Source organism: Sinocyclocheilus rhinocerous, unplaced genomic scaffold (assembly GCF_001515625.1).
Source record: "Sinocyclocheilus rhinocerous isolate Xijiao unplaced genomic scaffold, SAMN03320098_v1.1 scaffold711, whole genome shotgun sequence".
In the NCBI taxonomy this organism is placed as follows: Eukaryota; Metazoa; Chordata; class Actinopteri; order Cypriniformes; family Cyprinidae; genus Sinocyclocheilus; species Sinocyclocheilus rhinocerous.
This window is the reverse complement of record NW_015641018.1, coordinates 333000-356731: the sequence shown is the minus strand read 5'-3', so window position 1 is coordinate 356731 and position 23732 is coordinate 333000. Positions and strand designations below refer to the sequence as shown.

At 36.5% G+C, this 23732-nt stretch overlaps 1 protein-coding gene across 4 annotated transcripts in view; it reads left to right on the top strand.

The window, feature by feature from the left end:
* tafa1b (TAFA chemokine like family member 1b) overlaps window positions 1-23732 on the top strand; it is a 196691-nt gene that overhangs the window by 1624 nt on the left and 171335 nt on the right. The window contains exon 2 of one of the 4 annotated variants that reach the window (XR_001641500.1): window positions 11542-11640. The exons of the other annotated variants lie outside the window; for them this stretch is intronic. The gene's annotated coding sequence lies outside the window, so the exon portion shown is untranslated. The remainder of the gene's footprint in view (window positions 1-11541; window positions 11641-23732) is intronic. 4 annotated transcript variants of the gene reach the window in all.

The following is a 23732-nucleotide window of genomic DNA, read 5'->3' as shown; positions in this document are numbered from 1 at the left end:
TAGACATATTTCTGTCCGTATTAGACAGAACTGTTAACGACGACAGCAAACAAGAGTGAGAATGTGAGCACTGTGTGCTCAGGCGCTGCCGCTCTCAGCGCCGTCAAAATAAAAGTCCCGCCTTGAACGCCAAACAGGAAAACTTATCTTATTACCGATATTTAAAAAATGCCAAATATCGGCCGATATATCGGTCGACCACTAATGACAACACAATGAAATTACTTCCTGCAGGTTGACAACCCTAACCACACCAACTTGGTGTTCAAAATTGAGTTGATTTTTCATAATATTTCAAATATTAGTAATGTTTTAAAATAAAACCACTTAACTTTTTAATGAAATAGTAATAAAATATCACAAGTGACAAATATTTTCCAAAATGTTCATCTTTTTCATGATTTCTTTTTTTTTTTTTCTCCAGGCAGATACAACACCTAATAAATCAGAGTGACTTGTCCATTTTCGAATGCTGTATTGAAGTCAATTTTTTAAAATCACATTTTTATTGTATTTCTAAATAACTTAATAGATTCGGGAAAAAAAAACAAACGAGATTCCCGTCATTTACCCTCTAACAACAGCCTGCAAAACATATTAGTGCAGATAAAGAGAATCAGATTTGAACTGGATGACAAGAAGCCTAATTCAATTTCCTTCGAAATTAGGGAAATATATTTGCATCTAATAACTCCTACGAACATCTAAATAACGTGTGAACACTTTGTAAAGTCAGTATTATCATATAATCCGAAATGCATCATTTTTATCTGGCAACGCTCTTCAGACCGACTTCAGCAGCCTGTTGATGCATCCAAACCTGAAGCTTCCAGACCCAAAGAAACATGACAGGACTACTAACAGTTGTTTACTAATAATGTAAGCATCACCTAATTAAAATCTGCGAATGAAGTAGCCTATTTGCCATGTCATGAAGTCCTTTGTAAGTCCTGGTACTAATTTTCTGGTGCTTCTGAGTACAGGTAAAAAAAAAACATATGTTGTTACAATGAAGGAAAAACAAAAAATGAAAGAATACATTGGATAACAGTATTGAAGCATATGGCAAAGATGGAGGTTTGTATTTAAAACATAACCAGAGGCTTGTTTTATTGATATTAGAAGGCAGTGTTTTTCAAATGGGATCAATAATGCAAAAAATGAATGCTGAAAATGAACAGAAACTGGAGTAGCACAAATCAGTGGCTCTGTACAGCAGTAATCCAAAAATTTTCAGACTGAGCTTCATTTTTTGTTTTGCGTCATTAATTATGCAGATAAATTGCTGTGGTTTGTTTGCCGTATTGTGCAAAATGCCACAGAATGTGGGGAGCCACATTCTGCGTGTCTTAGGTAATGCGACTGAAATTGGAATACTGCATATCTTAATTTGATTATTCATATTCTGAATTTGACTTTATTAGGTTGAGGGTAATTAGAAAATGCTGTTTGAATGGAAAATCCTCATTCTTTACGAGACCAGTAGACATTATTACTTTATTGCAGATCATATAAATGTAGTCAGTTGTTTAAAAATTCAGCATTTAAATGCTCTGTATAACATAATCATACAAATACTTTACCTTAAAGGGTTAGTTCACCCCAAAATGAAAATTCTGTCATTAATTACTCGCCCTCATGTCGTTCCAAACCCGCAAGACCTTCGTTCATCTTCGGAACACAAATTAAGATATTTTTGATGAAATCTGAGAGCTCTCTGACCCTCCATAGACAGCAACACAACTGTAATGTTCCCAGGTCCAGAAACGTAGTAAGGACATCGGTAAAACAGTCCATGTGACATCAGTGGCTCAACTTCACTTTTGCGATGCCTCTCAGATTTCATCAAAAATATCTTAATTTGTGTTATGAAGATGAACGAAGGTCTTACGGGTTTGGAACGACATGAGGGTGAGTAATTAATGACAGAATTTTCATTTTTGGGTGAACTATCCCTTTAAGCTTGATGCAGTTGATAAAACTAGAAGTGTAACATATGACTCCACATCTGGTGCTTTAAAAAATACTAATTATATTAAAGTTAAGTGTGCATGTATACTATCTTTTTTGCATGTTAAAAAAAGTAAAATGAAAAGTATCATGACACACTAGCTCAGCAAGAGAGAGGAAAATAAAGTTTTCATGACCTAAATTTCAGATGTTTATTTTTATTTTTTTATGAAATCTTGTTTTTGTCACAGAACAATAAATAAAAAAGGTAATTGCAATCTCACAATTCGGACTTTTTTCTCTCTATTCTAAGAAAAAAGTCTGAATTTTGAGAAACTCAGAATTGTGAGATAAAAAGTCACAATTAAATTCTTTTATTTACATTTTTTTTTTTTAACTCTGGCAGATGCAAAAGAACTGAATTGCTAGGTGTAAACTCAGAATTCAGAGAAAAAAGTCAGAATTTCAAGATATAAATTGCAAGATATAGAATTGCGAGCTGTGAACTTGGAATTACGAGAGTTTTTCTTGCAATTCAGATTTTTTTTTTCTCTTAGAATTGCGAAAAAAATAAAATTGTTCAGTATTGCATGAAAAAAGGCCGAATATAAAATCAGTATTGCAAGAAAGAAGTCTGAATTGTGAGATAAAAGTTCACAGTTACCTTGTTCATTTTTTATTCCATGGTGGAAATGGGCTTCCATAGTTTTGTGTTTTGACAATTGATAATCTGTTTAAAAGACACCCAAAGGACATACAGTATGCATACATTCTATATTTGTCTCTATATTAAGTTACTGATCATAAATTCAGACATACGCTTTTACTTTCCAGTGAGCAGTCCAAAGCCATTGGAATCATTCAGCTAAGGATAAGGATTGACTGACAGTGTAGGCAAGAAAGTGAGAGCGAGAACACTCTGAATACACTTTTATTTCCAGTCCACAACATGGACATGATATCATTTCCCCCATCTTCTGATGAGGGCTGCCATTCCTTCCATTTACTGTGACCTGCCAAGCACATCTGAAAGGCTTTTCACACAATAGAAAGGCTCTTTTCTAAAAGAACAATGTATAACCTATTATTGAAACCCATGAGAGCGCAGGTCACGCACACACACTGTAGTTTATGATGGTGATAAATGTCAAAAGCATTGTGTGGTCACATGCGAAACAGAAGTCAGCCTTAATGGAATGGTGTTGATGTTGTTTCCCTCTTATACTGTTTTGCTTATACAGTATGTAGCGCACTGTCATTACTGTACATATGTCACACTTAAATATGAGAAACTAACCTATTATGTATACTCTTTCTGGTAATCTTTCCTCATCAAACTGCACCATTACAGATAAGCTATCCAGCTTTTCTTTATCTCTAACATATTTCAGACGTTTGACCCCTACCACTTTTGCTCCTGATAAACTTCTCTTGATTGTGTCTTCTGATACATCTGTTGGGACCCCTGTTATTACTCCCTTCATCCATTTCTTCTCTTCCAACAGTGTACACGAAATTTTTTTCCCTGCTAATGTCTTTAAGCCTAGTACCTGTTTTTGTTGTCTGCTATCTTTACAAAAAAGTAGCAACTTTCCATTCCGTAACATTTTCGCATGTTCGATTTTCCCGATCTCTTCTTTGATCGCTTTAGTTATTTTCAGTGGGTTCAATGCATTCATATTATCGGACAAGAAATGTATCATTACCTTAAACTCTTCCTTTTTCCTTTTCTCCTGTTGTCTTTCCCTTTCACTTTCCGAACCAGAAAGTTGATTCCATTTTTTTTTCCTTTTCCGATTTTCTACTATGTTCCAATTTCCATTTTTACCTCCTTTCTCCCCGCCAATACATTCATCCTCTATGTCCAGCTCACTTCCTGATCCTACGTCACTTCCTTCCATCTCTGCTCCAGTCACACCCTAGTGTCACCAAGCGCCCTCGTCGTCTACTTCACTTTGTCAGGCAGTTCCTATTTAAGAGATTTCTTGATTGCGAACAGGTGTGGCAGTAATCAGGCCTGGGTGTGGCTAGAGAAATTGAACTCAGGTGTGATAAACCGCAGTTTTAAGAGGGGGGCAAACACTTCTTCACACAGGGTCATGTAGTTTTGGATTTTGTTTTCCCTTAATAATAAAAACCTTCATTTAAAAACTGCATGTTGTGTTCACTTGTGTTATCTTTTTCTAACATTTAAATTTGTTTGATGATCTGAAACATTAAAGTGTGACAAACATGCAAAAAAATAAGAAATCAGGAAGGGGGCCAACACTTTTTCACACCACTGAAGCACACTTATTTTGTAAACCTATTTGTTTACATGTTAATTTGTTCATTCAGATTTGGTACGGTCTAATACACTAAGGGGGGAACGGTTTATTTTATTTTAAATATAAAATATTTTTTATTTATTTACATTTTTAAAAAATGTGAAAGTTTAGGAAATTAGTAGATTTACTGCTTACTAAATTTGCAGCAGGTACATATAGGGGTATTATATCAAATTGTGCGTATTAACATTCAGTGACGGATGTTTAAACAGTATGAATCTTCAGTTCCCCTTTTAATTTGCACCTTAATCAGCGCTAAGATTTGCATCAAATTCAGACATTCACCTTTCTTTCTCATGTTAAATTCACCACAAAATTGACACCATACAATTCTGCACTAGGAAACACACAACAGGAACCTGTGCAGTAAGAATGATTTAATAATTATTTATTATATAATAAATATATATTTTCCCCTCATGCTGATAGTTTTTTTTCCTAATTTATTTATTTGTTTATTAATTTTGTTACATAATTTTGTCTCAAGATTGTTATTTGCAATACTGAAATTATTTCCAATATTACCCTCTCAAATGTTCAGCTTCCTAGTGCTATCTACACCAGCTGCATTCAAAATTGCTTACTGTGTGAGGTGCTACATTTGATGATGAACTGTTTAAAAAGTATAATATAGTATGAAGGTGCTTAGTATGAATGAAATCTGGATGTTTTACAGCACTGCCATTCATAACTCCTCTTCTGTGGGCTCTTGGGAGTGTCCACTTCAGAGTCTTGCTGTTTTATGAATATGGTAAGAATTTGGACATACTACTCTTACAAGGCAGGTGTGTGCATCATGTCGCGACATAAAACACTAGCTTTAGCTAATCATTTAAAGAGATAGCTCCAGTCCTTTGTTTGCTGTTCATACATTGGGAACGTGTGGTCAATAAAACAGGTTGATTACCAATATTCAAAATATCTTCTTTTGTGTTCCGCAGCAGAAAGGCATGCATGTTTGGAATGACAAGGCTTTAAAGGGTTAGTTCACCCAAAAATGAAAATTAGCCCATAAAGTACTCGCCCTCATGTCATCCTAGGTGTATATGAATTTCTTCGTTCAGACGAATTCAGTCGGAGTTATATTAAAAATTGTCTTTGATCTTTCAAGCTGTTTAAAGGCACCCAGCGTGTGTTGCATGCATCAGTCCAAAAGAAGTTAAATAAAAAGCGCCCATCCTTAATAAAAAGTGTCTCACACAGCTCCGGGGGGTGAACAAAGTCCTCCTGTAGCGAAACGTTTTTGTTAGAAAAATAACCATATTTAAAACGTAATAATCAATTTAATCTAGCTTGCACTCACTGTTGTAAACGGAAGCAGCTCTGGGAGCATGACGTAAGACGTCGGCGTTGCGCATGCGCAGCTCAGAAGTGACGAACGCGGAAGCGCAGGGGAGAGATCAAAACAAAACAATGGTCACTAATTAGAAGTACAAAACGAGGATTTGTAAAGAAGAATGTCGGAGTATTTCGATATAAGCCAAGAGGAGACTGGTTTTCCTTTGCTAAAGTAAGGAAACTTTGCTTCCTTTGCTCCTGTTAACAACCGTTGGTTTTCACGAGACTCACCGGCGCATGCGCAACGCTGAACTCATACGTCATCAGCCCGGAACTGCCCCAGTGTACAACTGTTGGCGCAAGCTAGAATAAAGTGATTATTACGTTTTGAATATGGATATTTTTCTTACAAACATGCATCGATTCGCTACAGGAGGCCTTTGTTCACCCCCCGGAGCCGTGTGAGACACTTTATTTTATGGCTGGGCGATTTTTATTTTACTTCTTTTGGACTGATGCACTGCAACACCCGCTGAGTGCCAAATAAAAATCTCGTTTTTTTTTTTTTCAGAAATTTGACCAATGCACGATTTCGTTTTTTGTGTGTGTGTAACTAGTCAGCTTAAATCATAACTACAGCAACATGACTGAAGTAACATTTTCTTTATTAGTAGCTTGAAAAGCCATATGGTTAAGGAACGTTGCATTTTTTGTGGGCACACCATGCATAAACTGAAAGTAAGTCAGTAACAATCTTGTTCTGCACATCAGAACTATATTCTTTGGTTTTACTTTGGTGATGGGATGGGTGATTAAAGGAATTTGGCCTTTGTGTTCCTCAAGTTGTGTTCCCTGGTGTGCTAAAAAAAATGAATGGGAATATACTTCAGAGATATTTTACTCTCAAGAATTTCTAGGGGTGACAATAATTGTGGCCATTTTGCTGCATTGGAGAAAAACATTTATTTCACAATGTGAGTTTCCCCCACTTTCCATTGTTTTACTTCAATGAAAGCCGCCTTTGCTTATATTTACCAAGGCTGCCAATATTAGTAGAGGGCACTGTAGTTGCTTTAGCATCACCTGTGGGCACTGAAGCTGCAAGGGTATTCATTAGGGAGTTTACCTACTGTAGATGTCACGTCAGAGACTTTGATTTATCTCCAGTCCTTTGCTTGTTGCGTTTAAGACAGCGATGACTAAGTTTTTTTTGTTCCTGACCTATTTTATGTCTCACAGTTTAAGATATTCTACCGTAAGTAATGTTTGCAAGAGTTTTATTGATCAGGCTTGTACTATGTTGGTGCATAAGCATGATTAGCATGGTATGGAAGATTAACTTATTGCACATTTGAAGAACTGCAATGTTCCTTGGTGGTGAGTAGCTAATAATTTTATGTTTATATAATCAGTGCTATTCTGTTGTTTATTGAAAGCTCAAATATTAATACATTTTACGAATTATGTTTTCTTTTTTTAGTTTTACTCATTCCTTATTGAGTTGGTATGATGTCAGCTGATATGTTATGCTTCCAATGTAGACATGATGTTAAGTAATATTAAAAGCCATCAACAATTTAGTTAGATTGAGGGATTTGCTTCATAATTAGTTGTTGCATACAGTTTTCAGGATTAGTAAAGCAATTGATCTGGAGGAACTTTCATACTTGAAATCCTTTTCTGCAGAGCAATCTGCGGTTGTGGACGAGAACAGACTTGAGAGCATTGTCAGTATGTGTTGACCGGATTAAGTTAAAGGCAGTGAGGTGTGGAAAGATAGTGGGTTTTGTGGTAGTGGGAATGCAATTAATTAAAATGCTTGTAATGGCTGCACTGTTGATTATAATGGCAACACTGATATTCAGCCAGACAGTAATCTGAAGGGAACATCGTCTGGAAAACCACAGCATGGATTTGTGTGTGCATGACCTACTTGTGCATGCACACCTCTAATTGTGTGTTTCCTGTTCCTTGGATCCAATTAATGGCTGGAATCCATTTAAGATTCACTCTGTTTGAGTCTTGTCGATTTAGCAGCTAATGCATTAGCGAATGAGTGAGAGCGACTGAAGTTTTAGGAACAGAATAAAGAGGTTACAGGCTTGTCCCGTCCATTAGCATCTAATGAAACCAAAACAGCATGCTAACTTTTACTTGCACGCAGATGACGTAAAACCTGAAGGATATGGGAAAATCCAGTAAGAAAGCGGAAAATTAACCAAATAAAAGAGAAGTGAATGGACAATTTCTCATTTCCCATGAGAGAAATACTGTCATTTTTATTGAATTAGACAAAATTGCTAGTTAAATAATGAAATTATTAAAGGACTGAAGTAAATAATTATTATAGTATATGATTAGAAAAACAAAAAATTGGACAAAAATGTGCATTCGTCAATATTGTTGGTCCATTTTCCCATATTAACTTTAAGTTAACTTGGTTTTAACTTTAAGTTAATGTAGCATGATACCTAGTACAATGAAGTCTCTTATGCTCAACAGGGCTGCATTTGTTTGATGGACAAAATGGAAAATAATATATTATTAATATTGGTATATTTTTTACAATTTAAAATAGCTGTTTCTATATATTTTAAAATGTAATTTATTCCAGTAATGACAAAGCTATATCTTCAGTGTTACATAATCCTTCAGAAATCATTCTAATGTGATTATTAGATGCTCAGAGAAACATTTGATATTATTATCAGACCTGAAAACAGTTACCCTGCTGAAAATGTTTTTGGAAACTGAGACTTTTTTTTTTTTTTTCAGAATTTTTTGATAAATAGAAAGTTGAACGTTATTTGAAATTAAACTTTGATATAGAAATATTCTGTAACATCATAAATGTCTTTACTGTCACTTTTGATCAATTTAATGTGTCCTTGTCATCAAGTGTTTTGTGTAATGGTTAAGAAGATGGGCTCCTAACCAAGAAATTGCATATTCCATCCGGCCTTTTCAGCATTTTGACCTAGAAGTGAGCACTAGCTTCAGGGCTACTGTCCCAGCAATTAATGTACTGTAAGTCACTTTGATTAAAAAGCAGCTGCTAAATGGCATGTAACTACAACTGACATTTGGAGAGACTCATAAACTCGCTCTGTCCTTCCTTCCACCACAAGCTCTAGACCTTTTTTTAAGCCAGACATAAGCAGCAATCACATGACTGCAACATTTATTTGATGATAACACGTAAGGTGACAGGCCGACCAGTTTTGCCATTTCTTTCAAGGGGGTAAGAAGGTGAAAGTTCTGGCAGAGGACACCCGTCCTAGATTGACAACTTACTTTATCGTGGGCACCATGTGCGACTGTCTCATCAGTCATCGAGAATTTCGACTTCTACCTGACAGGGGTCGAGGAGGACTGATGTAGAATTTGTGTCACCTCTGTGTCTGTGTGTCTATGTATGTGACTGCCAGAGCGGACCCATCTCGCAGTCTGTGCGTCTGACAGGGTTGTTCAGGTTCACTTGAATTACACTAGTCCTCTTGATTTTGATTCATCTGAGAGCGCTCTGAGCATTCCCGCTAACATCCTTAGACACAGAACAAACATGCTTTGCTGGTTGAGAGAAAGTTCATCTCTGAAATACAAATTTGAACATTTGAGTACATTTGCATTTGTAGGAAAAATTAATCCAAAAATAGAAATTGTCATTATTTTCTCATTAATAAATTAGCTCATACTGTATGACCCAATTTGAGTTGAATTACTGAAATAAATGAACTTTTCCACGACATCCTAATTTATTGAGATGCACCTGTATATTATATGCCATACAATAATAGGTTTGTGTGATGAACAGATTGAAGTTATTATTATTGTTATTTTTTTTTTTCCAGTGGGAAACCGGTTACTGTTTGGATCACTGCGAAACTGTGAATCATTCAGACAGATTTTGTGTACAGGATCGACTTGAACAGATTTGACTTTATTTCTCTCTGTTTCGCTGATGAACTATCATGAATGTGGAAAGGAGAGCTATGGAGGAATAAAGACTTAATTTTTTTCTGTTTTAGAAGATATGAAATATAGGACATGAGTCACATAGACCACATTTAGATAGAAAAAACAAACAAACACACAATAAAACATGTACAAAATGTATTTTAGCTGTATCAAAATACTATTTAGTTGAAAATGTTTAGCTTCAAATTTATGCATTTAAATAAATTGATTCCAGTGTATTAATATATAGTAATAAAAAGTCAATAATAATAATAAAGGACTTGAGGGTGGGTAAAAGGGTGGGGGATTTTTTTTCTTTTTTGTTGAACTACCACTGTAAGTCAAGAATCTAGAATTGAAAATTATTTGTATTCTAAATTATGAACAATCATGCAGGAGTTTATAATAAAGATAAAACAAACAGCATGATGCAAAATGTGATGTGTAGCATACAAGTGGCATCACTCAAGAGTGAGTCTGAATAATCCATTGTTTAATACCAGCTTTATATCATGAAAACATATTCATAGAATGCAAGAGAGCCCCGGGCCACACTTGCAATCTATGCTAGACCCATTAAGAGTGCATTAAAGGAGCAAAATGCATTTTGCCTAATTTCTCATTTTCACTGTAATAACCTATATTAAGCTCAAGCAGAGCAGAAGTGAGCAACAAGGAAAACAGAAACGAATAAAGGTAAAGACACTTCCTCTTATATTTCAACTGCTTGAAGCTGCTTTTAATCAGAACATTGGTGAGTCGATACTCGTGCGCTCAAACACGTCCCTGAAGAGAGTCTATTTCAGGGACTCGGTGAATAGGACATCAGGTCGGAAAGCAAACGGAGGACCTTGGTGAGCTGGCCACATCTTTGTGTTCACAACTTAAGGACATCAAGAGACCAGGTTTTCTGTTTTTTTTTTGCACTTTCCTATCACTCCATTACATTTGGACACTTACACATGATGTTTTAACTCTGTTTCAGGATTTCTGGGATTTAATGTCATGGCCACTGTTGTGTATGTGGCACCATTGCCTTCAAAATCCAGTTTCAAGTCTATTTGGAGTAGTTTATGCTATTTAAATTGAGTTTTCTTTAAGGGCACATCAAATCAAGCCTGGGTCCTAAAGAATAAAAGTCTACTGATTTAGTGGTGTGGTATTTAAAAGGCCCTTCGTGGTCATTTGATCATGTAGAGAGGGTATTGACGTCCTCCTGATGTCATCTAGATGGCATTAGTCAAATGTGTTTTTGTTCTGTTGGATGAAAGAAAACTGACTGGAAATCATTAAGACCAACTGTCCACTGTGCACTGTTCCTAGGCTTCTTTGTCAATCTGGCTGCAATTGTGGATATTTGCTTTCACAGTGTTGGGCAACAAGCGTTGGTAGCTGTGGGCATATGCTGCAGTGTCGAGATAGAGAAAGAGAGGAACTTCTTTCTGTTCGATCGCCATGCCGCATTTAATAGTCGCTCAGCCTCTGTCCTTGTTCTGCACAGCAAAAGAACGAACACTTCTTACTCTAGAGACAGTCTCATCTCCTTCATGAGAGAGAATGAGAGATACTCCAGCTGATTCTTCTCATCCTTGAGCAGAATTTTCACCTCTCAGATACCCCAGTCATGCATGGGGCCTCAGGGACCGAGAAGGCTCACGTGGACACATCTGGCCTTTCTCTTTCAGACTTACAATTTTTACCTTGTACTAATAAAACAAGAAGTTTTGATTTACTTCAGTTGAAGCAGCACCCAAATCTAGGCACAAGAATACCATAGAGAATAAATTCTTAGGGCAAACTTAATTTGCACAACTACTGTACATTCATGGTTGCATACCAGGTAGTTCAAAGTAGCTTTCTTCATGATTCATGTTTGATTCTGTTGGCGTGACACAAAGTGAAATGCTGTTACTGTTCAAAAGTTTTGCATGCTTTACATTACAGTGGTGTTTGTTTTTTGAGAATGCTTTCTTGCTATACCAGGGGCTTCATTCAGATGTGTTGTTTTTTGTTCTCACTGTTGCTTCAGGATAGATCCACCACTGAGGAGTTCAAATGAAAAGATCCTTGACCTGGGCAAGCAGGAACCCTTCATGAAGAGAGGCCAACCTGAAAGTGGCCGTTGAAAGTAAGGCCAGTTTTAAAAAGGAGTATGGATTACCTTCTTTTTCTCAGCTTACTTTCTTATAGGTCAGCTAGAACAAGGTTTGGAAAGGCTTACAAGTAGATACTAGCAGTTTTGTCTTATTGTAGATACTTATACAGATTTGCTCTCGGATTTCATCAAAAAATTAAATGAACGACATGAGGGTGAGTAATTTAATGACAATTTTCATTTTTGTGTCAACTATCCCTTTGATTCTAGATTATTGCAATTGTGTATCTTTGTATGGTACTGCTGCTCTTGTTTTGCCAGACTTAACCATAATTTGCCAAAATGCAAATCAGGGAATTGTTGCAGGCAATTTAATGTATCACCCCCTTCCATTCTTAATAAATGGGTCTTAAAGACCCAGATGAAATTTCAGTGAAAACAGTTGGGAGTCGCCTACTTTCATTAAGGGGCGGTCACACTGCACTTTTCGTTCCATTGACTTCCATTCATACGCATGTGAATGCGTAAGACCGGAAACGCAAGCTCATGCGAAAAATTTCACATTTCGCTGCGTTCCAAAGTTCAAGTTTGGTGAACTCTGACCTGCGAATTCGCATCACGTGAAGACGTGTGACCAGTAGAAGATCGATACGTCACTGCGTGACCTCTCTGTACAGAAATTCAAAAATGGAGGAAGCGCTAATTTTAGCCGTAGTGCAGCGTCCTATTTTATATAATACATCTTCAATGGAAACAGGAACAGACGATATATATATATAGAGAGAGAGAGTACAATATAATTACTATAGACAAGTGTATTATTATTAAATTACATAATGTTGTTCGTTATTTTATATTTATATTTTCAGAATCATTTTAAAATTAATTTTGCACACCTCAAGAACTTATAAAATGACCTATTTAAAAGGGAAAAACCTACAGCACTTAAAAATGTAATATGTATATGTAGTCAAACCAAAATTTATTCAGACACCTTGAATATTTCATTCATTAATACAGTTTATTCACTATAGTTTAAAAAAATGGTAATAAAATATGACAGAGCCGAAAGTACTCCTTGTGGCGATCCTCATCCAGCCGAAGCTCCTGAATTAAAGAATGGAACTGTCCCCGCTCATTCCGAGTCCGTAGAATAGGGTGAACCCACAGCCTTCTCCTTTCCAGACGCTTTCAACGCCGTCGCAAAAGACACAGTACAAGCACATCGGAATCCATGTTGTGATAACTGAGGGGAAACCTTGGCGCGTGATGTCATATCCTGCTCCCGCCCATATTCGCAGCGGCGTCTGAAAAAATTTTGCACGTTCAAAGTCTAGTGTGACCGCCCCTTTATCGAGTTGGTAATTGGGACACTAGTTAAAGGGATAATTCACCAAAATATGAAAATTATACTCACCCTCATGTAGTTCCAAAGCTGTATGCATTTCTTCTTTGGAACATAAAAGATATTTTGAAGAAAGGACCACACTGACTGTTTTTTGGTCTATTGAATAGACAAAAACATCTGAATAATGATATACAGGACATGAGGGTAAGGAAATGAATTTTTATATTTGGCCAAGATGTTTCTTTAGCTGAGTTAAAGACAGATACTGATTTACTGAATGGTAGTCTGTGCCAGTTGAATGTAAGAGTGTGGCTTCAGTGAGTCTTGGCACCAGTGGATTCAACCATGTACAACTGATCTCACAGGAAATGAAGAACCTGCAAGGCATAGACAAAGCGATAGAAACCTTGAATAAGACCAAGATCTGTGAGTGCCCTCAACCTTTGCTCTCTGCAGCCTTTTTGAAAGAAAATGTCTTCTTTGAAATGCTAGTCTATCAGAGAAAGAAAAGCGCTTTATGAAAGGTCATGGTGAGGGCGTACTGAAGATGGATACAAGATGGTAATCATTTGCATTAGAAATGAGACTCGCACTCTATTCCGAAGCCTTTCCCACCGTAATGCCAATATTATTTACCTCAGACTAGCACAGCGGGTTTTTTTTCTTCTTTTTTATTTTTTTTTTGCAGTTAAATGCAAATGGACTGCTTGATCAAACAGATTTCCGGGGAAGATGTTTGTTTTGCTGCAGTTTATGTTTTTATAACGGTTAATGTATTTCAGGGGACTTTGGACTGCTGCAGACACACATTTCATCCTTTCTGATAGACCTTAGACATTATTCTGATAAACTTGAAACTGTTTTTGATTGTTCTTGTTTTTGCTAGCTCAAAATATTTAAATAACTGACTAATCTCACATCATTCTTTGTAGACCGCTGTTACTCACTGGCTGTTTACACTATAGAAAAACAGATCCACAGTGTAATTCCCGTTTGCAGTTGAATGGGAGTGACCTCCATTTTCTTGTGTTGACTCTAGACCCTTCAGCATTAATGTAGTTCGGCTGAAAACATGCTTCTGTATAGGTTCATCAAATACCAGTGCGAGGTCACTTATACCTTCTTTTGTTCCTCTACATGGCCAAAGCTGCAATCAATTGCTGGGATCTTATCACAAACAGCTGAATTAGCAAGACACTGTCTGCTTGTTTAATACACAGGACAGTAAACTCCGATAATCACTTTTCCAATAATTTGTGCATGACTATCATATTAGCAAAGGTCATATGGTGAACAGCATGGCTTCCTTGACTTGAGTTATTGGTCAGTTGAAAACACCCAAGCTTGAATTTCCACGTTGACTGATGCAGGGTTATTGTAGTGGTTTTTATTTGTATTTAATTTGTCGTTTTAATTTAGTTTTCATTGTCACTTTTTTCCACTTGCTAGTTTTAGTTTTTAATTTTAGTTTTAAATTGTATTAATCATAATGACAAGTTACCCCAATTTTTTTTTAAAATATATAAATATTGCTTGTTTTGGTGCTGGCGTATCTGCATAACTGACAGAAATGTGAAGCCTTCTGCCTAAGTGCGGCTTGCTGTAAAAGTAATTCTCCCCGAACTGAAATTTCTGGCATTGAAAAGCTCAAAAATGACAAAAAAGCACCATAAAAGTGTCAGAAACGTGGTCTCTGTGACATGAACTTTATGCCAACTTTTTTAAAGCCTTAAGATACAGTAGATTTGTGAGAAGAACAGATTGAAATGACCGGTCATGCATAGCTTCTGACAATATGTCGATAAACTTTCCTCAAAAGCTGACGTTTATCTTGAGTGAAGCCACAATATGAATAAAATGAATAAAAGGGTCACAAGTGAGCTTTTGGAGTAAGTGACAGTTTTTGTATTATTTCATGTCTTTTTTTCAATGACGTTAAATATTGAGGAGGAAGGTGGAGGTGCTTTGATCAATGGCGACGTGGTGCATGGCAATTAGGAATGATGAATAGGCTTGCTCTCTGACATGAATCTGAGATCTTGAATAATTGATTTAAGAAAGAAACATCAGATGTAAGAATCCAAAAGTCGGGCCATCAGTGTCAGTAGGTGATGTATGGAGAGCAGACTAAGAGTCCATTTCCCTCAGGTCCACTGGGAGACTGTGAGATGAACGGCCTGGAGGAAGTAAGCAAAGAGTGGACATTAAAAGGGCAAGAAAGGGGCTGGGACAAATCTCTGTTTTTGCTTTTGTCTCATCTTGCCATGTCCATTTCATATCCAGTTTTATCTTTCTCTTTTGTACTTTAAGGAGACAATTAATAAATTAATACATTAATTTATTATCACTTAAAGGAATAGTGCTCCCAAAAATGAAAACTTGCTGAAACTTTACTCACCCTCAAGCAATCCAAGATATAGATGAGTTTGTTTCTTTATCTTTAACAGATTTGGAGGAATTTAGCATTGCATTACTTGCTCACCTCTGCAGTGAATGGGTGCCTGCCGTCAGAAAGAGAGTTCAAACATCACAATAATCCACAACATTACTCCATCAACGGCTTGTTTTGCGAAAAGCTGTGTGTTTGCAAGAAACAAATCCATCAAGACTATTTTAACTTAATGATCGATTTATTACAAACACTCAACATTTCACTTTTGGATTATTGTGATGTTTTTATCAGCTGTTTGAACTCTTATTCTGATGGCACCCATTCACTGCAGAGGATCCAGTGGTGAGCATGTGATTCAATTTTCTTCAAATCTGTTCCGATGAAGAAACAAACTAATCTACATCTTGCATGGCCTCCAGGGCAAGTAAAATTTAAGCAAATTTTCATTTTTGGGTGAAGTATTAGAAAAATTCCCACACACTTTGCTGATGTTATTTATTCTTGCAGGGTCCATGTACAAAGTTGTTGATGTGGTTGTTTATTCTTGACAGGATCCATGTATAAAGTAATCCATGTACGATGGATGGGACTCTGTTTACTTGTTCCACTCACGGGGGGATATTCTAACCCCGCGATTTGCAGAAGGTCGAGAAATATGTCCCACGTGCCTTTACTCAAATGTATTCAGTATCAGGTGTCCTGTGTTGTGACACCAAGGCTAAAACAGGAGCCTTAGTTACACAATGCTGTTTTCGAGGACAGTTACAGCACTGTTTAGACTTTGTTGCTTTATCGCATTGGATTTTTTAACAAAAGGACCCAACTGTAATTCCTATGTGCCCTTCACTATCTACTTTGATAGACACTTGATGATGGCTGTCACACAATATTATGGCTAGAAGAAAAGCTAGAGGTCAAATCCCTTAATAATCACTTTATGAAACACTAAGGCATCTGATGGCCACAGAAGGCCAGCGCCTGCTTGCCATAGTCCCCAGAACAGGCTCCAGATCAGTCGCAATCTGCACTCCATTCAGAAAAATACATTGAAAACCAAATAGTGTTGCTCTAGAGTTTGTTAGACACAATGGAGGTAATGAAAAGAGTGAATGGGCATTTGAATCAGTGCTGTTTTTTTTCTCTGCTCCATTTCTCTACCTTAAACTTTGAGTCATTACAAAGGTCTTGCACTCTGTGCAGCTTTTTTTTTTTTTTCATCAAATCCTTACAGATCCATCAAATATCTTTTTTTTTTCCTGATGGAATGTTTAAAAATACGGTCATGTCATGTTCATTCTGCAATACATTGAGCTGTGCTCTGCTCATGTGATGTGAGTTTCAATCTGGCTTGCAACATCTACCATTCTTGTTTCCTTTCCTAGTACCATCCTTTCCTTCTCTCCATTGTTTTGTGAAAATACTAGAGAATAAATGTTTGAAAAATTGACAAACTGCACTGTAATTACCAGTATATTATTGCACAAGTATTTGTAGTTTGGGGTAGATTTAAAATGGATTTCAAAGTCACGAAATTTCCTCTGATCTGCGACTAGTTGCAATAGGCAAAAACATGACACACTGGCAATGATATATTTAAGGTGTGGTAAAAAAAATACAGATTTTTCTGAACAAAAATTTTGAACATAAATGTTTTGGAACAAACATTCATAGTGATCAATGGAAAAAGTGTATTGAACCTCAGATGTTTTTTTTATAGCCAGTGTATTTCATAAATCCATAGTAAATGCTATAGAACTTTTTACTGCAGCTGCATTTTTCTTGGTTCTCCTCCTGAACACTCAAAAAAAGTATTGTATAATGTTATTATAATACAATCGGAATAATCATTTCTGTCTCGTAAGGCTAGAAAAAAGGCCTAAATGATTTGCATGAACCGTGTCTCATTCCTACCAGTGTCTCATGATACAGATATGCAACAACTCATTAGCTTGTTAGCTGATTGTTTCTTTTTTGGGTATTCAAGAAAGTAAAAGAAGGCTATGCTCGGCCCTTTCTTATCCCAACAAACACATAACAGTGAGCGAGTCATAAATGTACGTCAAGCCCGTGCCATTCGCTTGTCTGTTCTTATTTAATCAGTGTCTGCTTCCTCCTTGAGGCTGCAATACGTTGGCTGTTGAGTAACATGTTCTTCCTCAGGATAAAAATGAAATCTTTCTCTATATTTACTCACCCTTATGTTGTGCCAAACCCTTTATTTTATATATATTTATATATATTTAAATATGTTATGATGGCTATGTTTATTTAAATCTTTAAAAAATATCACTATTCCACGAAAATTTTAAGTAGCACAACTGTTTTCAACACTGGAAACAAGAGCAGCAAATCATCATATTAGACACTGAAGACTGGAGTAATGATGCTGAATATTCAGCTTTACCATCACAGGAATAAATGGCATTTTAAAATGTATTCAAATAGTGTTTTAAATTCTAATATTTCACACTATTTATTTACTGTATTTTAGATCAAGCAATGCAGCCTTGATGAGCATAAGAGACTGTGAATGTTGACAGAATTGTCATTTTTTGGGTGAACTATCCCTTTAAACTTATTCCTTTAAGCAGGAACCCATGCAGGCTTTGATTTGAATCAGGTACAGTATGTTACCATTGCAGACATCTTGGAAAAAGAAAAAAGTATTTCAATATCACTCAATTATTTTGCTCCTTGTGAGAAGGCTGGAAGAAATCTCCTGCTGAGTCCTCGCAGGTCCCCACACTTTACCGACACAACATCTCTGACCTACTTCAAACATCTTGTGCGAGAGGGAGAAGAGAATACAACACAAAACAAACACCCAAGCTCCTCTCAGTATCTTCTCTAACCGCTAATAGATGGTTTATTCCACGGGGATCGCGAGAAGCCACCAATCTGCTCTCTTTCTTCTGTACGTAAACACCTCAGAGACAAATATAAAGTCTCAGTCTGTCTCATCCCGCAGTCTTCTTCAAACCAGTCTCTTTGAAAAATGCACAAACACCCTGTTTTATACCGGTTTCTGTGCCGTGCACCTGAGGGAGATTTTACACTTTGTCAATTAGAGCGCGTAGGCTTGTGTGCTCCTTCTTCTTTACCATGAGGGAATAATTAAGACGAGCCTTCAATACGCAATGTTCCACATCATTCTCAGTCCTGAAGCTATCATAAATATTGATTTTGAGGAAAACTGCAGAAATCCTGTCTCTCAAAATGCTGGAGGAGAATGAAGCGACAAGCTTATTCGTGTATTTTTTTTTAATTTGTTAACCGTTAATTAAGACCTAATAATTGAGCAAAGACATGTTACGATGTTAAATACACTTTGGGGCAAATTCTGTAACCAGTTGCACCACTTTAGCATAGTGTATTTTAGCACAAAAACATCAACAATGTTTTGAGTTGAGTCTGCCTAGGACCCCAAGGGGTAGCCTTTTGCAGTGCCTGTTCAAACAAATTTGGATTCCCAAACTTTTTTGTATTTTATTTAAGATATTTTAAGTTAATATTGAAATAATTTTTAAAAACACATTCACAAGTTAGCAGTTCTGATGTTCTGATTTTGGTTGATGTTCCCACGACAAATAAGACTGAATATTTTATCTTTTTAGTAAGTGTTTTTGATTTCATTGTTTTCTAAATTCATTTATTTTAATTTTCATTTTAATGATGTCATGATTTGCATTTTTTATGACTTGCAAAACATGAATCTATAGATTTAGTTTTATACTGTTATACTTTAAAAGACATTAATGATCTTAATAAAATAGTTCAGACGACCTACATAATTTTGGGATTTCTAATCAGCTACTGGATAGAGTACAGATTTTTTTGACATTTTGGGGTCCTAGATGGACTAACTGGATTCTTAATGAAATTGGCGCAAAATGCATTGTGCTGTATTTAGATGAAGTCATTATTATTCTTTATCATGAACTTGCTCATTCTAATTATGTCTTTGCTTTTACCTGATTTGGACCATGCCTGAAAATTTGGGCAGTAAAACAAAGCAGACATCGCATGCAAATACACTGGTATTTGTACCCTGTTCAGGTGAATTTGGAATAACTCATGGGCCATGTGCAGCTCTTGCATTGAAATTCAAATGAGGAGACCGGAACATAATATTTGCTGTGGAGTTTTAATCAGGTCAGTACAACAGACAAACAACTTCATAACACTGCAGTCAGGCAAATCAATTTCACATTTTACCCTAACACTAGCACAAGATCCCTTGAGGTGACTAATAAAGTTACAAACATAATATTAGGGTGACATATTGTGCTTTTATGTTATGGGGGTCCCTAATGCTATTTAATCGTAAAAACTGAAGCAAAATAGTAATTAGGAATCTTTTATTCGGGTATACATAGATATATACAATTTATGCAACTTGATAAATGTAAAAACTGTTTTAGGCAGAAATTAACATTAATTTCTACTTATAAAATTATAAAATAAATATTATTTTGTTTAATTCAGTTAATTTAGCTCACAAACTCATTTCCCTTGGCTAATGTTTTTTTGTCTAATATGCGTTTCTAATTGGTTTCCTTAATTTGCCACTGACACGCATTAGCTTCACAGATGATCCTGCCCGGGATGAAAGCACAGGAATATTTGTGTAATCCTTCCATAAATATACATTTTCGTTTGGGTATGAGAGCCAGTCATTCGCAACTGTACCCACAAAGCTTTTTACATCATTTTCATTTCGGTGAAAGGCACGTGCCACAATGGTTCATGCTTTTAGTGTGAACACTGTAATCTGTTAATACGACTATGTGAGATGTAAATCCTGTATTACTATTACTGAAGGTAGTGATTAAAAAGTACTTTGATCAATAGCATGCAGGCATTGTATATAATCGAAAAATTATGCTATTCGATAAGGCGGGATATATAGAGAACAGTCAAAGCAATATAGAAACGTGTATATTGGATATATAAGGACTTTCAACAGAAAAACAAAGCTAAAACCTGGATATTATAGGCAATTTATAAATCCTGATTTGGACCCCTTTTAATGTCCAAAAAAAAGGACTATGGGCACTGTAATAATGTAAAATATTTGAATTTGCATCTCGCATCTGATTTTACGACAATATTTTATCATTCTCAGGGTGGGATCCTCCTCCCATGCCTGATGTTTTCAGATTTAAGAACATTTTTACTTTTTTGCATTTTTATGTATTTTTACAGCTAAAGGTTGATCAAGGACAAGTCAGTATTTCCCGTTTAAGAACCAGACAGATGATGCGATGAATGTTGTCTTTGTCTGGATCACAAAACTTTTTTTTTTTGCTTTTGTAATTCATTTCCAGGCCCTTTTGGCCTTGAGGCACCTCCGAGCAAAGCAAGATTGTTTCATACGTGCTTCAGACACTCACCCCACTAAGTTTATGAATCATTGAGTGCACTTCCTCTTCTTGCTTTGGAGTGTCTCACTCTGTAGACATCTTATGTTGTAAAACATGCACTCCACAAAGTACGCCCCAGTAAGCCTCATAACTATCCAGGTGGGTGTTAGGTTCTGATCTGCTTGGTATAACCTTGGTTACTAAATTCAAGAAAAAATTGTTGTCATTTACTCACCCTCATCTCATTCCAAACTTTCTTTCTTCTGCGGAACTCAAAATGTTTTGTCCATTGTCCAACATTGGACCCCATTGACCTTCATTGTAAAGACAAATAAAAACAAGATGTTTCTCAAAATATCTTTATGCTACACAGAAAAAATAGTTATACTGTTTTGGAATGACATGAGGGTGAGTAAATTATTTACTCAAAGAATTTACGTCTTTGCTTGAACTGTTCCTTTAAGGCGTTGTTAAACTAATGAAGAAATTGTGGGTAGCGGCAGGACCAGACCAGCATTTATTTGTGGTGCTTGCATGCAAACAGCTGGCTCCTGGTGTTTGGACTGGTCTAGCCCAACTTGGCATGGACAGCAGCGACAGATGCTTGGAAGTATTAGGAGCCCAAGAGATGAGAGACTAAAGGAAGGGTTGAGAGTGAAAGCTACAGTAACGATAAAGTCAGTGGCGTCTCAAAACGCAAGCCTCAAGATGCGAAAAAAAGAAGTCATAAATGAGAAAACCAAACCCCAGATGACAAAACAATGAGACACGGAATGGCATCGCTGTCGTAAACATACATAATCGCCGTGAGAAACTGCTAATTGGATGATTTTTCTTTTAAGTCGTCCTTGGAGGCATATAAAGATGTTTCGAGAAAGAAGTGTTTCAAGTTTTAGTGGTACACAACATTGACAGAACACAAATGTGATTCTGAAGCGCCTTAAATAAACACGAGCCATATTCATAAGCCATGCATTTTCATGAAGTCGGCCAGTACAAAAGGAGTTTTAAAAGCACAGCTAGTCAAATGCTAATGCATTCATCTAAGCTAATTCGGATTTTTTTTAACCCTGCTGCCTTAATTCCACCTTCTCCCCCTTCATTGTGCTTTTGTGGCAGTGCATTAGTTACAAATTATACTCATTTTGTCACATTCTGTGCTTCACGTCCATGCCATTAAGTCCTTCATCTTTAGCTGCAGTATTTTGCTGAGTCACGGCAATTACATTATGGCACTAACGCTCTGATGAAAGCAGTGGTCAACAGGGCGCCCATAATAAAATTCAAGGTTTGTGCTCAAAGTTCACAGGGACTCGTAAACTTTTTCCTCATTACTTACGGTTCCCTTTTTCCTCACACCATGTCAGCGTGTCAAAACTAGGTTGTTCTCATTATAATCAATGAAACTGTTGAGACTGGAAGCAACATGACAAAATGTGTTCTTCAGTTGATGGTTGGCCCTTGTTTGTTCTTTTTTAGCCATGTTATAGATGCTTTTATCCAAAGCAACTGCCGATCGTAGACCCACGCTAGCCCTAGGATATATTCTTGTGTCTTGCCTCCCATATACCTGTTGCCAGTATCTGACCCTTGCCTGTCTCTACCATGTCTACTAATAAAGCTTTGCACTTGGATCCGAACGTCGGCAAAGGAGAAGTGCTCACTAACACAGATTTAGACAGATTTGTGAACAATATTTGAGAGAAATAGGCCTTTTGTGTACGTAGAAAAAGTCTTGGATCTTTGAGTTGAAAAATGGGGGCAAAAACAAAAGTGTTGCGTTTATAATTTTGTTCAGTGTATATATATATATATATATATATATATATATGTATATGTGTGTGTGTGTGTGTGTATCGCATCTACATTCATTTAAAACAAGTTAAACATCTGCAAGTGCAATAAGACAAAATACAGTTATTTTCAAGATACAGTCTATGAAATCGAGCCATAATATCTTATATTTCTTCTCAATTAAATTTAGCTTAAGGATTTTCACTTTGTCTTTGTTTTTTTACAATGACAGTTTATAGACATTCTCAAACCATTGCAATGCAATTTGGTGAAACGCATCATCGGCCACTAGTGTACATGCAGAAATATCTTGTTAACAGTTACACTTACACATGTGCCAATTACCTCAGCAGATAACCAGTCCCTTGGTCTCTTTAGGGCACCCTGCTGAGAAAATAATAAATATCTGCCTTTCACTGTTTCGTTAGACTGTATTTTTTCCCCTGTACCCCTTAACAACAGTTGCTCCACTCCAGCCTGCGATCCCAGTCTTGGCAGTCTTCTGTGTGGAGACCATTGAGCGTCTCAGACAACAGCAGGACAAGAAATACCCTTTTGCTAGGCTCACTGTCTGCACTCAAGTAGAACTGTGTTCCTACGATCAGAAATGGATCTCTGATTTAAGCATCAGTTGGGGAAGTCAAGTGCTTTATCTGTCCGATTTTGATTCGCTCATCTACACTCGTGCCTGCTCTCACACATATTTTTCAGCCCTTAGATATTCATGTGACGACAGCGTGTGCAGATTCTCCGCTCCAGCTGCTCTATGCAGCATTTGTCAGCTTTACTGTCACTGAAATGTCACGATGTAGAAAGAAGGAATAGATCTTGACACGACTGCCTCAGCATACGCCTGTAAAATTGCAAGAGATTTGGTTTGCCTACATTTCACATCCCAGTTGGCCCCCGAGAGACGGTGGTTTCTGTTGCTAATACAGTATAGATTTGGTTAGAAAAGTAATATGAAGAGGCATAAATATATATAAGTGTGTGTGTGTGTGTGTGTGTCGTTTTGCCTTTCTAACTTACTAAGCTCTATACACTATTATTCATATGATACTTTTCTAACCACATTATTCTGTATCAAGGCCATCTGCTATATGAAATAATTTCTGGAGTTTTTAAATATAATTATTATTTTTATTAAAACTACTTTTAAGGTAAATATTCTAAAGGATATTTGCTTATTTTCTTAATTGTGTACCTATTTAATTATTGTTCATATATA